Source organism: Choloepus didactylus, chromosome 12, assembly GCF_015220235.1.
Source record: "Choloepus didactylus isolate mChoDid1 chromosome 12, mChoDid1.pri, whole genome shotgun sequence".
In the NCBI taxonomy this organism is placed as follows: domain Eukaryota; kingdom Metazoa; phylum Chordata; class Mammalia; order Pilosa; family Megalonychidae; genus Choloepus; species Choloepus didactylus.
The window spans coordinates 40736674-40752548 of record NC_051318.1 but is presented as its reverse complement, the minus strand read 5'-3'; the positions used below and the strand labels follow the sequence as shown (position 1 = coordinate 40752548).

At 37.8% G+C, this 15875-nt stretch overlaps 1 protein-coding gene and 1 pseudogene across 1 annotated transcript in view; both read right to left on the bottom strand.

Moving 5' to 3' along the window:
* UGGT2 (UDP-glucose glycoprotein glucosyltransferase 2) overlaps positions 1–15875 on the bottom strand; it is a 319097-nt gene that overhangs the window by 229474 nt on the left and 73748 nt on the right. The gene's annotated exons all lie outside the window — the stretch shown is intronic.
* Positions 6544–7069, bottom strand: LOC119507427 (annotated as a pseudogene).

The window sequence follows — 15875 nt, the reverse complement described above, 5'->3', positions numbered from 1 at the left end:
ACCTTATATTTCACGTCTATGAGTTTACATATTATAATTAGTTCCTATCAGTGAGACCCCGCAATAATTGTCCGTATGTGTCTGGCTTATTTCACTCAGTATATTGCCCTCGAGGTTTTGTCATCAACCCATTTTTTTTTTTAATATGGTTTTGTTCACTCACCATACATTCCATCCCAAGTAAATAATCGATGGTTCTCTGCATGGTCATACATTTATGTGTTCACCACCTTCACCACTGTCTATATAAGGTCATCTACATTTCTTCCACCAGGAACAAGGGAGAGTCAAAGAAGGTAGAGAGGCAAAAGAAAGAGGAAAAAAAGAAAAAAAAAAATGACAGCTAGGAAGCAGCAAAAGGAAAAATAACCTTAAATCAAAGTAGAATAAAGAATCAGACAATACCACCAATGTCAAGTGTCTAACATGCCTCCCCTATCCCCCCCCCTCTTATCTGCATTCACCTTGGTATATCACCTTTGTTACATTAAAGGAAGCATAATACAATGATTCTATACTTACAGTCTCTAGTTTATGCTGATTGCATCCCTCCCCAAATGCCTCCCCATTTTTAACACCTTGCAAGGTTGACATTTGCTTGTTCTCCCTCGTAAAAGAACATATTTCTACATTTTATCACAATTGTTGAATACTCTAGATTTCACAAAGTTACACAGTCCCAGTCTTTATCTTTCCTCCTTTCCTGTGGTGTCTCACATGATCCCCATCTTCCTCTCTCAACCGTATTCATAGTTACCTTTGTTCAGTGTACTTACATTGTTGTGCTACCATCTCCCAAAATTGTGTTCCAAACCACGCACTCCTGTCTTCTATCACACTGTAGTGCTCCCTTTAGTATTTCCTGTAGGGCAGGTGTCTTGTTCACAAAGTCTCTCATTGTCTGTTTGTCAGAAAATATTTTGAGCTCTCCCTCATACTTGAAGGGCAGCTTTGCTGGATATAGGATTCTTGGTTGGTGGTTTTTCTCTTTCAGTATCTTAAATATATCACACCACTTCCTTCTTGCCTCCATGGTTTCTGCTGAGAGATCTGCACATAATCTTATTAAGTTTCCTTTGTATGTAATGGATCGCTTTTCTGTTGCTGCTTTCAGGATTCTTTCTTTGTCTTTGACATTTGATAATCTGATTATTAAGTGTCTTGGTGTAGGCCTATTCATATCTCTTCTGTTTGGAGTACACTGCGCTTCTTGGATCTGTAATTTTATGTCTTTCGTAAGAGATAGGAAATTTTCATTAATTATTTCCTCTATTATTGCTTCTGCCCCTTTTCCCTTCTCTTCTCCTTCTGGGACACCAATGATACGTACATTATTGTACTTTGTTTCATCCTTGAGTTCCCGGAGACGTTGCTCATATTTTTTCATTCTTTTCTCCAACTGCTCCTTTGCGTGTAGGCTTTCAGGTGTTTTGTTCTCCAGTTCTTGAGTGTTTTCTTCTGCCTCTTGAGATATGCTGTTGTATGTTTCCACTGTGTGTTTCAATTCTTGTGTTGTGCCTTTCATTTCCATAGATTCTACTAGTTGTTTTTTTGAACTTTCGATTTCTGCCGTATATATTGCCAGTGTTTCCTTTACAGCCTCTATCTCTTTTGCAATATCTTCTCTAAACTTTTTGATATGATTTAGCATTAATTGTTTAAATTCCTGTATCTCAGTTGAAGTATACGTTTGTTCCTTTGACTGGGCCATAACTTTGTTTTTCTTAGTGTAGGTTGTAATTTTCTGTTGTCTAGGCATGGTTTCCTTGGCTATCCAAATCAGGTTTTCCCAGACCAGAACAGGCTCAGGTACCAGAGGGAGGAAATATTCAGTATCTGGTTTCCCTGCGGTTGTGTCTTAGAAAATTGCTCCACCCTTTGATGCCTCAGGTCACTGTGCTTTTCTGCCCAGCAGGTGATGCCTGTTAGCCTATAATTCTTGACTGGTGTGAGGAGGTATGGCTGTGTTCCCCCAGGCTCTGGGGTCTGGTTCTGAATGGAAAGTGCCCCACCCCTTTCCTCCTAGAGAAGATAGACCCCCCAGGTGGAGGTCATTAGCATTTCAATGGTCTCTCTCTGTGCTTGTGCTGTCTCCACCCTTCTCCGCTTCACAGCCCTGGAAACTGAAAATGACTAGGACTTTCTCCACTGAGCCGAAAAAGAAACAGATAGTCCCCTTCAGACCCAGTCCAAGGCGACCCTCCGGCTCTCCCAGGTCAGTCGTCACCCAAAGCCTCTGTCTGTTTTTTGGGGATGCGTACCTGTAGTGAGCAGTTCACACTCGCTACTTAAAATCCCAGTTGGAGCTCAGCTGAGCTATATTCGCTTGCTGGGAGAGAGCTTCTCTCTGGCACCACGAGGCTTTGCAGCTTGGGCTATGGAGGAGGGGGTCTCACGACTTGGATCCGCAGGTTTTACTTACAGATTTTATGCTGTGTTCTTTGGGCATTCCTCCCAATTCAGGTTGGTGTATAGTGAGTGGATGGTCTCGTTTGTCCCCCTGCAGTTATTCTGGATTATTTACTAGTTGTTTCTGGTTTTTTGTAGTTTTTCCAGGGGGACTACTTAGCTTCCACTCCTCTCTATGCTGCTATCTTGCCCCACCTCTCCACTAAATTCTTTTTGGTGGCTGAGTATTATTTCATAATACTGACATAACACATCCATCAGTGGATAGATATTTGGGCTCTCTCTACCTTTTGACTTACGTGAATAGCACTGCTATGAATATTCACATACAACTTTTTTAAATGTTTTCAATTTTAGATACATACCTAGAAATGGAATTGTTAGGTCATACACTAATTCTATGTTACTCTTTTTGAGGAACCACCAAATAGTTTTCCACAGAAAGCACATCATTTTACATTAGCATGAGCAATGTACAAGGGTTCCAATTTCTCCAGATCCTTACCAACACCTGTACTTTTCCTTTTTTTGTCATTTTTGTTAATATGGCCATTTTAGAGGATGTGGAGTGATATGTCATTATTTTTCTTCTTCTTTTTCCTTTTATTGGAGAAGTTGTAGATTTACAGAAAATCATGCAGAAAATACAGAGTTCCACATACCCCTTTCATTAACATTTTTCATATGTATGTTACCTTTGTTACAACTAACAAAAGAATATTATAATTGTACTATTAATGATAGTCCATAGATTACATTACGGTTCACTGTTTATGTTGTACAATACTATGGTTGTCATTTTTAAAAACATTATTCTAGTAACATATACACAACCTAGAACTTCCCCCTTTAACTATATTCAGATATATAATTCAGTGGTCTAATTACATCTGCAATGTTGCGCTACCATTAACACCATCCATTACCAAAACTTCCATTACCCCAAACAGAAATTCTATACCAAGTAAACATTCTCCCTGTTCCCTATCTCTACCCTGGCCCCTGTATTCTAGTTTCTGACTCTATAAAATTGCTTACTCTGATTATCTCATGTGTCAGTTTGAAACTGTTATGTACCCCATAAAAGACCACGTTCTTTAAAGCAATCTTGTGGGGGCAGACCTATTTTGGCTAGGATCTTTTGATTAGGTTGTTTCCATGGAGATGTGACCTACCCAATTGTGGATGAGACCTTTTGATTAGACTATTCCCATGGAGGCGTGACCACACCCATTGAGGGTGGGTCTTGACTAGTTTACTGGAGTCCTTAAGAGACCTAAGAGCCGACACAGACCCAGAAGCTTGGAGATGCAGACAGAAATATGTTTGGAGATGCAGAGCTAAGAGATGAAGCCCAGAATTTTCCTTGGAGAAGCTAAGAGAGGACCCCTGGTGCTTAGAGAGCAACGCTCTGGGAGAACAAGTAAGGATGCACAGGAGCTGAGAGAGAGAAGCTAAGAGTGACAGAAGCCCAGAGACATTTTGGAGAAAACCATTTTACAATCAGAACATGAGAGCAAAGGACCAGCAGACATCAGCCATGTGCCTTCCCAGCTGTCAGAGGTGTTCTGGATGCCATCAGCCTTTCTTCACTGAAGGTATCCTCTTGTTGATGCCTTAGTTTGGACATTTTTATGGCCTTAAAACTGTAAATCTGTAATCAAATAAATCCCCTTTATAAAAGCTGTGCCAGTTTGAATGTAGTATGTCGCCCAAAACACCATTATCTTTCATGTAATCTTGCATGGGCAGACGTATCAGTATAGATTAGACTATAATTCTTTGAGTGTTTCTGTGGAGATGTGCCCCACCCAACTGTGGGTGATGACTCTGACTGGATAATTTCCATGGAGGTGTTACCCCACCCATTCAGGGTGGGTCTAAATTAAATCACTGGAGCCATATAAATGAGTTGACAAACAAAAGGAACTCAGTGCAGCTGAGAGTGACATTTTGAAGAGAAGCTACAGCCAAGAGGGACACTTTGAAGAATGCACAGGAGCTGAGAGAGAGAAGCTACAGATGAGAGACAGTTTGAAGATGGCCATTGAAAGCAGACTTTTGCTCCGGAGAAGTAAGAGAGGACAAACACCCCAAGAGCAACTGAGAGTGATATTTTGGAGAGAAGCTGAAGCCTAGAGAGGAATGTCCTGGGAAAAAGCAATTTTGAAACCAGAACTTGGAGTAGATGCCGGCCACATGCCTTCCCAGCTAACAGAGGTTTTCCGGACACCACTGGCCATCCTCTAGTAAGGTACCCGATCGTTAATGCGTTACCATAAAGACTGTAACTGTGTAACCAAATAAACCCCCTTTTATAAAAGCCAATCCATCTCTGGTGTTTTGCACTCTGGCAGCATTAGCAAACCAGAACAAAAGCCAATCCATTTCAGGCATTTTGCATAACTTTAGCAAACTGGAACATCTCGTATCAGTGAAATCATACAATAGCTGGTTATGGCATATAAACTTTTTTAGATTCGGTTTGCCTGTGTTTTGTTGAGGATTTTTGTATATGTATTCTTTCTGATTCAATCTCTTTATTTGATATAGATCTATTCAGATGTCCTATTTCTTCTTGAGTCAGTAATTGTAGTTTGTTTCTAGGATTTGTCCATTTGATCTAGTTTGTCTAGTTTGTTGGCATGCAACTGTTCAGAGCACTCTCTTACAGTCCTTTTTATTTCCTTAAGGTCAGTAATAAAGCCCCCACTTTCATTTCTGATCATTTCTTGGTCAGTCTAGCTAAAAGAGTTCAATTTTGTTGACCTTTTGAAAGAACCAACTTTTTGGTTTAGTTGGTTTTTCTTCTATTGTGTTTTCTATTCTCTATCATCTGCTCAAATCTTTATTATTTGCTTCTTTCTCCTAGCTTTGGGATTGGCTTGTTTTTCTTTTGCTAGTTTTTAAGGTGCAAGGTTATGTTACTGATTTGAGATCTTTCGTTTTCTTTTTTCAGCCACACAATACCAAGGATCTTTATTCTCAGTTCTGGAAATTGAATCTGTGACTGCAGAAAACATGTCAACATTTGAGAACAAAAGGTCCCACTAGCTCTATTCTTTTCAGTCTTCAGCCACGTTATGCCTTACTTACTCTCAGTGTTCCACAAGATAAATGAATTAAGTTGAATTAGGATTAAAGAAGTATACTAAAGAGAAACGCAAAGGAAAATAAACATTTCTTACAAGTAGGTCATCCAGTTACCAATACACTTCAAATGAATTTACAGAGTTGTGACAGAACCATATGATATCAGTGAAAATCAACACAATAGTTAGACATTAACAAAAGATCGATTTGGAAATACTAAGTCAGGCAAGCATGTGAAATTCAGAGTACAAAACAATGCAAGACCTGGTAGTCAAACAAAGACAATCCTCAGGTGAAAGTGGATTTGAAGATGCTGAACTATATAAATTAGGAGCTGAAAGGATGCCTCAGAAATCAGTGGACTGGTTTCCTTATTTTATAAATGAGGAAAGTGAGCAGACATGAATTGGTGAAGCTCACACAGCTAGTGATATTTGCAACTCTACATATCTAAAATACAGGATGATAAATGCCCAGAACATATTAAACCCACTGTTCTAAATAAAACATTTCACTAAGCCCATTGATTTAAACAAAGTATTTCAAGACTGATACAAGAGGTAGAGGTGAAGTTGTTAATATAGCACAGCAGCATGTTTCACAAATATTTGATAAACACAATCAGGTTTCATACAATCTTCTGATGCATAGCAAAATGTACTGGCCTTAAAAAATGTGCATTCTTCAGCTTTCTCCTATACTTTCTCTTATCTTTCAAAACTGAGCACTGGGTATTTTTAACCTAAGTATTGTTACACGTATGTACATTTTAATTGCATATTTTAGGAAGAAATGAAATCCATATTTTAGTAACTCATAGTGTATTTATAAAATGAAAAATACTCATCAAAACACACTTTTCACTGGGAAAAATAAATAAAACAAATAGGTCTACACAAAGTAAAAATTAACTTTGGTAGACTTCAGTGTGGTACACAGTCCATGATATGGACACATTTGCCCTTAGTCTCCCAGAGCTGTTCATCTTCTGAATTTTTAAAATATATTAAATTGAGATTTTATTATGCTGACATTTGTTTTTCATTCCACATCATCTTCAGCCAAGCTATGAGCACTTACATTTCTCTAATTGCTGGGAGCTCAGTCAGAAGCATGTAGAACACTGGTGGTGGAAGATTTGCTGTAATACTTGCAATAACTGCTGTGGCTGTCCACACACAGCAATTCCGTTTAGCAAATAGTCCACACCCTTCTCATATTCCCCTTGAGCTAGTAATTCTTTACCAAGCTGTATTTCTTCAAGGAAAAATTTCTGAACAGCTTCAGCACATCTTTAAGGTCAGGTTAACTTGGAAAGTCCAGCTCTCTCCTTGGCAAGTTTCTGTTTCTTTCTTCACTCCTGCAGCCTGTTCTTAAAATTGGGGTCACTCCGTCTCCTGTGGTCGAAGTAACGGATGAAAAGAGCCCTGCATACACCGGCAGTGATGGCACTGCTCCGACCATTTTCTCCCAACTGCCTAGGGTGCAGGGCAATGGTGGCAGCAGCAGCAGCCCACAAGGAAGCCCTTGGCCACCAACCCTCAAGAGGGATAGCCTCTTTCTTCATTTTTAATAAGGTATTTACAGCTATTAATTTCCCTCTGGACCATGCTTTTATTGCATTCTGTAAATTCTGGTATATTTATGTTTTCATTCATCTCAAAGTATTTTCTAATTACCTTTGTGATTTCTTCTTTGATCCATTCATTGATTGAGTCTAATTTCCACATATTTGTGAAACTTCCAGATTTCCTTGCTATCGATTTCGGGGTTCAATCTCCTATGTCTGAGAGAGCCTGTTTCGGTCTCTTTAAATTTACTAAGATTGGCTTTATGGCCTAACAAATGGCTTTAGAGAATGTTCCATGTGCACTTAAGAATGTATATTCTGTCTTTTAAAGTGTGGAGTGTTTTCATGAATCTAGTCAGTTTATAGTGTCATTCAAGTCCTCTATTTCCTTATTGATATTCTAATAGTTCTAACGATTACTGGAAGTAGGTTAATGAAGTCTCCAATTATTATTGTAGAAATATTTAGTCCCTCAATTCTGTCAATTTTTTTCATATATTTTAGAATGCCATTGCTAGATGAAAATATTTTAAGTTGTTACACATTTGTTTTTCAATATACAATGCTCTTCTATGTCAATACTAACAATTTTTCAATTAAAGTTTATGTGTCTGGTATTACTATAGCTACTCCAGCTTTCTTTTGGTTATAATTTGCACAGAATATTTTTTTCTATTCTATCACTTTCAACCTATTTGAGTCGTTGCCTTTATTCCTCAATGCCTCCATTCCGCCTTTACTGTTTTTTTATTTTAACTATACAGTTTTGATTCTTTCTTCATTTACTTTTCTGTATCTTCTAAAATTATTTTCTTAATGGTTACCCCAAGGAGTACAATTAGTATTAATATCTTAGACTTACAACAACATATTTTGGACTAATACCAACTTAATTTCTATGGTATTCAAAAACTCTATTCCTATATATATGTCCCCCCCTTTACGTTATTTCCACAAACTTAATGTGTAAATTGAGTGTCCAAACCATAGACTTATAATTACTGTTATAAGTACTTGTCTTTTAAATCACACAGGAAAAAAAGGGGAGGTGTAAACCAAAAATACGTTAATACTGGCTTTTATATTATTTACCTATGTAGTTAACTTTACCAGTGTACTTTATTTATTCATATGACTTAATGTCTATTGTGATCTTTCATTTCATCCTGAAGGACTCCCTTTAGCACTTTTTATAGGGAAGGTACTAACAACAAATTTTTTCAGTTTTTGTGTATGTGGGCATGTCTTAATTTCTCCTTCATCTTTGAAGAACTGCTGTGCTGGATATAGAATTCTTTGTTGACAGTTTCATTCCTTCTGCACTTTAAATATGTTCTCCTGTAGGCCTCCAAAGTTTCTGATGAGAAATCAGCTATTAATATTATTGCCGATCCACTGTGACACTTTTCTTGAGCTGCCTTCAAGATGATATTTATGTTTTTGGCTTTTAATGCTTTGATTATAATCTTTCTCGGCATGGATGTCTTTGAGTTTATCCTACTTGGAGTCTGTTTAGCTTCTCTGACATATAGATTCCTGTCTTTCATCAAATTTAAGAAGTTTGGGGCTTATTCTTTAAATACTATTTCTGCCCCTTTCTATCTCTGCTCGCTTTCTGTGACTCCAATTATGCAGATGTTGGTGTCTTAATTTTGCTAAGCTGAAATCATGAATACCACAAACTAGTTTGGGCTGAAACAACAGGCATTTATTGGCTCACAGTTTCAAAGTCTAGAAGGCTTACTTTTTCCTATGGTCAGTAGTGTTCTGGCTTGCTGGCAACCCTTGGGTTCTTTGGCTTTCCCATCACATGGCAGTGTCCTCTCATTTCTTTTCTGGGTTCTGTTGACTTTGGGATTCCTCCCCATAGTCATAGCCTTTTCTCTTTAAAAGGCCTCCAGTATCCTGAATTAAGACCCACTCATTCAGTTGGGCAGCACCTAAACTAAAAATAATATTTTCAAGAGGTCCTGTTAACAATGGATTCACACATGCACAGGGATGTGAATTAAGAGTAAGAACATGGCTAAAATGGAGTGCATAATTCAATATACCACAGTCTACCCTCTGGACCCCCAAGAGGTATGTTCTTCCCACATGCAAAATACATTAACCCCATCACAACACTCAAAAAGCCTTAAGCTATTTAAGCAGCAATGGTAAGTCTAAAGTCTCATCAAAATCAGTTATGGGCATGGCCTTGCAGGCAAAATTCCTCTCTGTCTGTGGACCTGTGAAACCTAGAAAACAAGCTATCCACTTCCAAAATACAGTGGTGGGACAAGAATAAGACAGACACTCCCATTCCAGAAGGGAGAATTTGGAAGGAAAGAGGGGGTCACAGTCCCCAAGCAAGTCCAAAATCCCAAAAGGAAAACTCCATTAAATCTTAAGATGTAAGAGCCATCTTCACCTTAGTGCTTTGTCCTCCAGACTTTCTGGAGCATCAATCCCACCCTTTCCAAGCACTCACAGCGGCCATGCTCTCCATCAATGATGAGCCCTCCCTGCACAAGAGTGGCAGCCCACTCTGCCCCAAAACAGGGGTATAGGCCCCACCCTCTCTAAGCACTGGGACGGCAGTCAAACCTCCTCCAAACAGCTGGGCCCACACCTCACTCCCTCTGATCTTTGGAGTGGTTGCCAAACTCACCCTGAACATCAGGGCAGAAGGCTTTTCACTTCCAAGTGCAGGGGTAGACCTGCCCCTTACTTATGCATGGGTGGTCCCTCTCTCTTGACCAGAAGAGATCTTTTTGTTCCAGACCTCTGCTTCCATGGTTCTGCCCTTGAAGTCATTCTTAATTCAATGTATAATTTCACTGTCCTGATTTCAGTACAAGCTGGCAGTGTTTCTGTTCATGCAAATTTCATAAAACCCGTCAGCTCTGTCTGCTTTCAAGGGGTTCCAAACTAGGAAACGTAAGGACTTTCTACAGTCTTCCTGGATAATTGTTTTTCCAACCCTGACCTCCTCTGAAATGGCTCACTGAATCCTTGTTCATACACACCTTCTTTAGCAAAGGGTTTTTTAGCTACAACCTCACAAGGAGCCCCTTTCCCTGGGAATTCACCTCCCGATAGCTCAGGGGGTTGGGGGGGTAGGGGCCTTGATTCAGCCACTTTTGGCCCTAGTCTCAGAGTATGCTATCTGGATAAACCGAGATTTTTTCCAAATCATCAATTGCTGGTTTCTTTCTGGTTAAGGTTCAGTTCTCAGCCTATTCCTTCCTTTTGCATTTTATGTAAGCTGCCAGGGGAAACCAGGCTGCATCTTCCACACTGAGCTTGGGAATCTCCTCAGCTAAATATCCAAGTTCATCATTTGCAAGTTCTGTCTTCCATCCAACATCAGAACAAAATTATGCCCAGTTCTCTGTCACTTTCCAACAAGGGTCACCTTTCCTGCAGTTTCCAATAACACACTCATCATTTCCTTCTAAAGTCTCAGTGGCAGCATCTTTAACATTCATATTTCTACTAACAATCTTGTGAAGGCAATCTAGGTTTTTTTTTTTATCAAGCATCTCAAAATACTTTCAGTCTCTACCTGCTACCCAATTTCAAGGTCATTTCCATATTTTTTTAGTATTTGTAATAGGAGCACTCCATTTTATGGTACCAAAAACTGTCTTAGTTTTGCTAGGCTGTGATCACAAATACCACAGACTAGTTTTGGCTTAAAAAACAGGAATTTATTTGCTTTAGGTTCCAAATGCTACAAAGCTGGCTTGCTTCCTCCTCTGGTCGGTAGCATTCTGGCTGGCCAGCAATCCTTGGTTTCCATGGCTTTTCCATCACATGTCAACATTGTCTTCTTTTTTTTCAGGGGTCCAGTGCCTTCAGGCTTCCAACTCGTCCCCATGGCTTTCTCTTTATAAATCATCCACTAATCCAGGTTAAGATCTACCCTAATAATCAATTGGGCAACAGCTTAAATAAAAATAACATTTTAAAGAGACCCTATTTACAACAGATGCACATACCTATGGGAATGCAAATTAATATCAAGAACATATCTAAATAGGGGAACATTATTAAATTTACCACAGCTGATATGCTTAACGTGTCTCACAGGTCACGTACGTTGTATTCATTTTTGTTCATTCTTTTTTAATTTTTTCTTTCTATGGATTCTTTCTTCTGCCTACTCAAATCTGCTGTTAAGGCCATCTAGTGAAATTTTCATTTAAGTTATACCTTTCAGCTCCAGAGTTTCTACTTTAGTCCTTTTCATAATTTTTATCTCTTTATTGATATTGTCTACTTGTTGAGACATTATTCTCCTGCTTTTCATCAGCTCTCTGTTCACAACCTCCATTAGCTCTCTTTATTTAGGAGAGCTGACACAAAATCTATGTCTACTAAGTCCAGTGTACTATGTCTAAGTTCAATGTCTATGCTTCATAAGGGACTGTTTCTGTTATTCTTTTTTTTTTTTTTTCCTGTGAATAGGCCATACTTTTTGTTTCCTTACATGCCCTGTAATCTTTTGTTGAAAACTGGGCATTTGAATATTATAATGTAATAACTCTGGAAATCAGATTCTTCCATCTCTCCAGGTTTTTTCATTGTTGCTTGCAGTGGGCTGTACTTTTTGGATTCTTCAGTGACTTTTCTAAACTATTTTTGTAAAGACCATATTGTTCATTGTGTGTGATCTCTGAAATCTTTGTTCCTTTAGCTTTAGTGATCAGCTGGTGATTTGACAAAAATTTCCTTAAATGCCTAGTGCCCAAATAATAGGGAAAGACAAATTTTAAAATACCCTCATGATCTTTGCAGATTGGCTCTGTGTTGGGGAACACCCTCAACACTTATCCAGGCCACTTACAATTCAGACTTACTCTTCACTTTCTGTTTCTACTGAGCCTCGAGATAAACCAGAGGTGAAAGCTTAGGGTCATCTCAGGCACTTCTAAGTATACATTCTGAGTTGGGCACACATATGGCTTCCTATGTTCACCAGGGGCACTTTTCAAAGTCCTTATTCCCTAATGTATCTCACTCACTAGCTTTGTCTCCCAGGTTTTCTCTTGGTGGTCTATTATTTACCTCATCCATTATCTTTTGTACCAGGCAAAACAAAGGGAAGCCCCCTTGCTTCAGTTCTTTAGGGAATCCCTACACAGGTCAAAAGAGTCAAACAGAATTCTCTGGAGACAAGGTCTTCTCTGAAACCAGGAACCCATATCAGGGATATGGGATACCATGTAAAGACTGCTGGTGGGCCTGGGAGGGATGTGGAGGAAAGACAAGTTAAAATGTCACAAAGCTTGCCTACCATGTTCATTTGCCTTCTCTCTGGTTGAACCTTTGCTTGATTGCCATAAAACTTTCTCTATCTTTCAGAGTTCTGACAGTTTTGTCAGTTTTATCAGTGTTTCTGGGGAAGGATGAGCCCTCCTGAGTCCTATGCTTCATTTTACCAAGGTCACTTTCCCTTCACTCTTAATTCTCTTATCTTCTTTATTTTTCTTCACAACACTTATCATCACCTGAAAAAAATGTATTTAATTATTTGTTTTACCTCTCCTGTTCCAGAATGGAAATGAGCTGTTTATCTTCCATCACTATACTGAGCACAGCACCTGACCCAAAGGCATTTCTGAAAGATCATTAAAAAAATGATCCTGAATAAATAATCCCTTCCTATGCCCACCCTTCTGCAATGTGATCTTGCCATTTCTCACCTAGAAAATAAATGAGTCTGCCTGAAAGCATCAGATAACTAACATTTACTTCAGCTGTATTCAAAATCTCTAAAAACTAGAAGCAACCAAGATATCCTTCAACAGGAGAATAAACAAATTGTGGTACATCCATAACATGTGATACTATTCAGCAATACATAGAAACAAGGTATTCACTCACGTAACTACATGTATGAATCTTAAACGCATATACTAAGTGAAAAAAGCATAGAAGGCTACATACTGTATGATTCCATTAATATGACATTCTGGAAAAGACAAAACACAGACAATAGAGTAGTGGATACCAGAGTTTGAGTGGATGTGTTTAACAACAATGGAGATGTACAGGGAAACTTTTATGATGAAGAAATTGTTCTGTATGGTACTGAAGTGGCTGATACATGACTCTATACAACTGTCAAAACCTGAACGGTACATCATCAATTATAATTTTTAAAAATATACCTGATGAAGTAATAAAAAATGTTTATGGAAGACAAATTTCAATATATATTTTGGAGACTGAATCACATTCCCCACAAAAGGCATGTACTGGTGCCAACCCCTGGTCCTGTGGATATGAACCATTTGTAAATAGGACGTTTGAAGATGTTTTTAGTTAAAGTGTGCCCAAACTGAATGAGGGTGGGCTTTAATACAATATATCTGTGGTCCTGATAAGCAAAGGAAATTGGACAAAGAGAGAGAGAAGCCATGGCAAACGGCCAGAAGCTAGAATTCAACAAACCATAAGAAGAAGACATGGCCATGTACATTAACACGTGACAGAAAATCAAAGGAACCCCCAAAATTGCTGGTTGACCAAAAGATACTGCCCCCTCTGTAACAGTGAGCCAATAAATTCCTGTTGTTAAGCCAACCCATTGTATGGTATTTGTTTTAGCAGCCAAGAGACTCAAACAGTACACAATGAACACTTCTCTATAAAAGTAATCAGTTTAGTCAGTCCGATACACTCCCACACAAAATCCTAACAAAATGTTTCTTGGAACCTGGAAAACTTATTCTAAACTTTATATGGATACATACCATGCAAGAACAGCTAAGATATTTAGAAAAACTCAAACAGGCAGAATGTACTACTAGATATCCACATATTTTAAAGCTACAATTTAAATGATGTTATATTTATGTAGAATAAACATAGATAACACTGGAACACAAGAGAATAAATATATATCCCTATATGAGAACTTGGTACATAAAGGAATGAAACAAAGACTTGATTGTTCAATGAATTATGTTGCTACCAGTAATTTCCCATAGGGAAAAAACAAAATCCTATCTCTACTTCACAGCATAGCCAAATAAAATCCCGCTAGATTAAAAATCCAAACCTAAAGAATAGCGCTTTAACTCCTACAAGAAAATACAGGAGAATGTCTTCATTATATCATGAAGGAAAGCCATTAAGAAAAAAATGGATAAATTTGGCTACATCATAATTACTAATTCTGCCCAATTAAAGTTGTCAAAAACAATTTTTTTAAAATATCAGAAGACCAGAAACACACTAGAGGATGTCTACAAAGTAGACATTAGTATTCAGAATATATAGAAAATATATTAGAATATATAGGGAAAAAATCTGTAAATCAACAAAGAAAAACCCCCAAAGAATCCAAGACAAAAACAGACATAATATGAATAGGCAATTTACAAGTATATTTGAAGTATTTTTATCATGTTAAACATTAATATGTAAATCATGAATAATTGGGGAAAGGCAATTACAGTAACATATAATCTGCACCCATTATGTTGGTAAAAATTAAAAAGTGACAATATCAACTGCTAGTAATACTATAAATTAAGCCAACCACCTAGTGAAATTGGCAATACCTTGTACAATTGAAAATATGTATATCTTATGATCTAAAAATTCTACATCTATGCATGTATAGTAGAAGAGGGTTTCACAAGAAATATGCTATTGTACCACTGGTATCCCATGAATAGGTAATAAATATTCTTAAATACTGATTCCCTGAGCTACTGAGGATTATCAGAGTTCCTGGGCTATCTGGCACAGTCTGTCATACAAATATTATTTTCTGTGAGTTTCATTATGTAAAAAAGGTTGGGAAGTGGGAAGCTCTATACTAGAAATATTTTCATGTATATTACCTAAGAAGACAAGAAAAAGGGTTTTCACTGTTGCACTGATTATCAGAGTAGGCAAGCAGAAATTATCTAATGACCCATTAAAAGGGGCATGGATGAATAAAATATAATAATTAGACAATGGAATGACATTTAAAAATCTGAACTTGATCTGAATCCCTATTGATATAAGTATGTATCTCAATCAGAATACTGAGTGTTAAGAAGAACAAAGGAAGGTCAATTAAAATACAAGTTATAAAATTTTTAACAGACACAAATGAGTGCTCTATTGTTAAGGGACATTAAAATACTTTGAAAACTGGATTGGAGGAACACCTGAACACAAACAGTACCTGCCTCTGAGTAAGTGCGATAGGAAAGGAATGAAACTGGGAATTGTACTCAAAAGGAATATGTTTCCCATCACCTGAAATATTTTAATGATTATATTACACATATAGTTAAAATTAAACATTTAAATCAAATACGTAAGAGAATACTGAAACTGTATCATTAAAATTGAAAACCTCGGTGAAATCTATGACTTTCAAAAGAAATTTTTAAAATTGAAAGAAGAGAAACAAATTCTAAAGAGACAATAACCATCAAGGAAATTTAAAAGGCAGTTCAGCTTTAAGCTTTCTAGAAGCCAAGGTTCTTTACACAGATCTTGGTGGCTTAGTTGGCAACAATGTGTGGTCCAAATGGAAATAAGGACCCTGGATAAATCACTTATGGGATGTCTCTTAGACCTCCAATGCTTGCTTCCACTTTCTGTTACTGCAACCTATCCATTGTCTTTAAATAAAAATCTTATATAAGTAACCTCTGTGGAATCCGGTGAGCCCTTTCAAATATCTAAACTTGAGAAATATTTGCAGGTGGTACTGACCAGAAGAGGAAATCTATTATTTTGGAAGAGAGGGTGAATGGGGTAAGAAGGAATGAAACTAAGAGGAGCAATTGCCTAACAAGGCCAT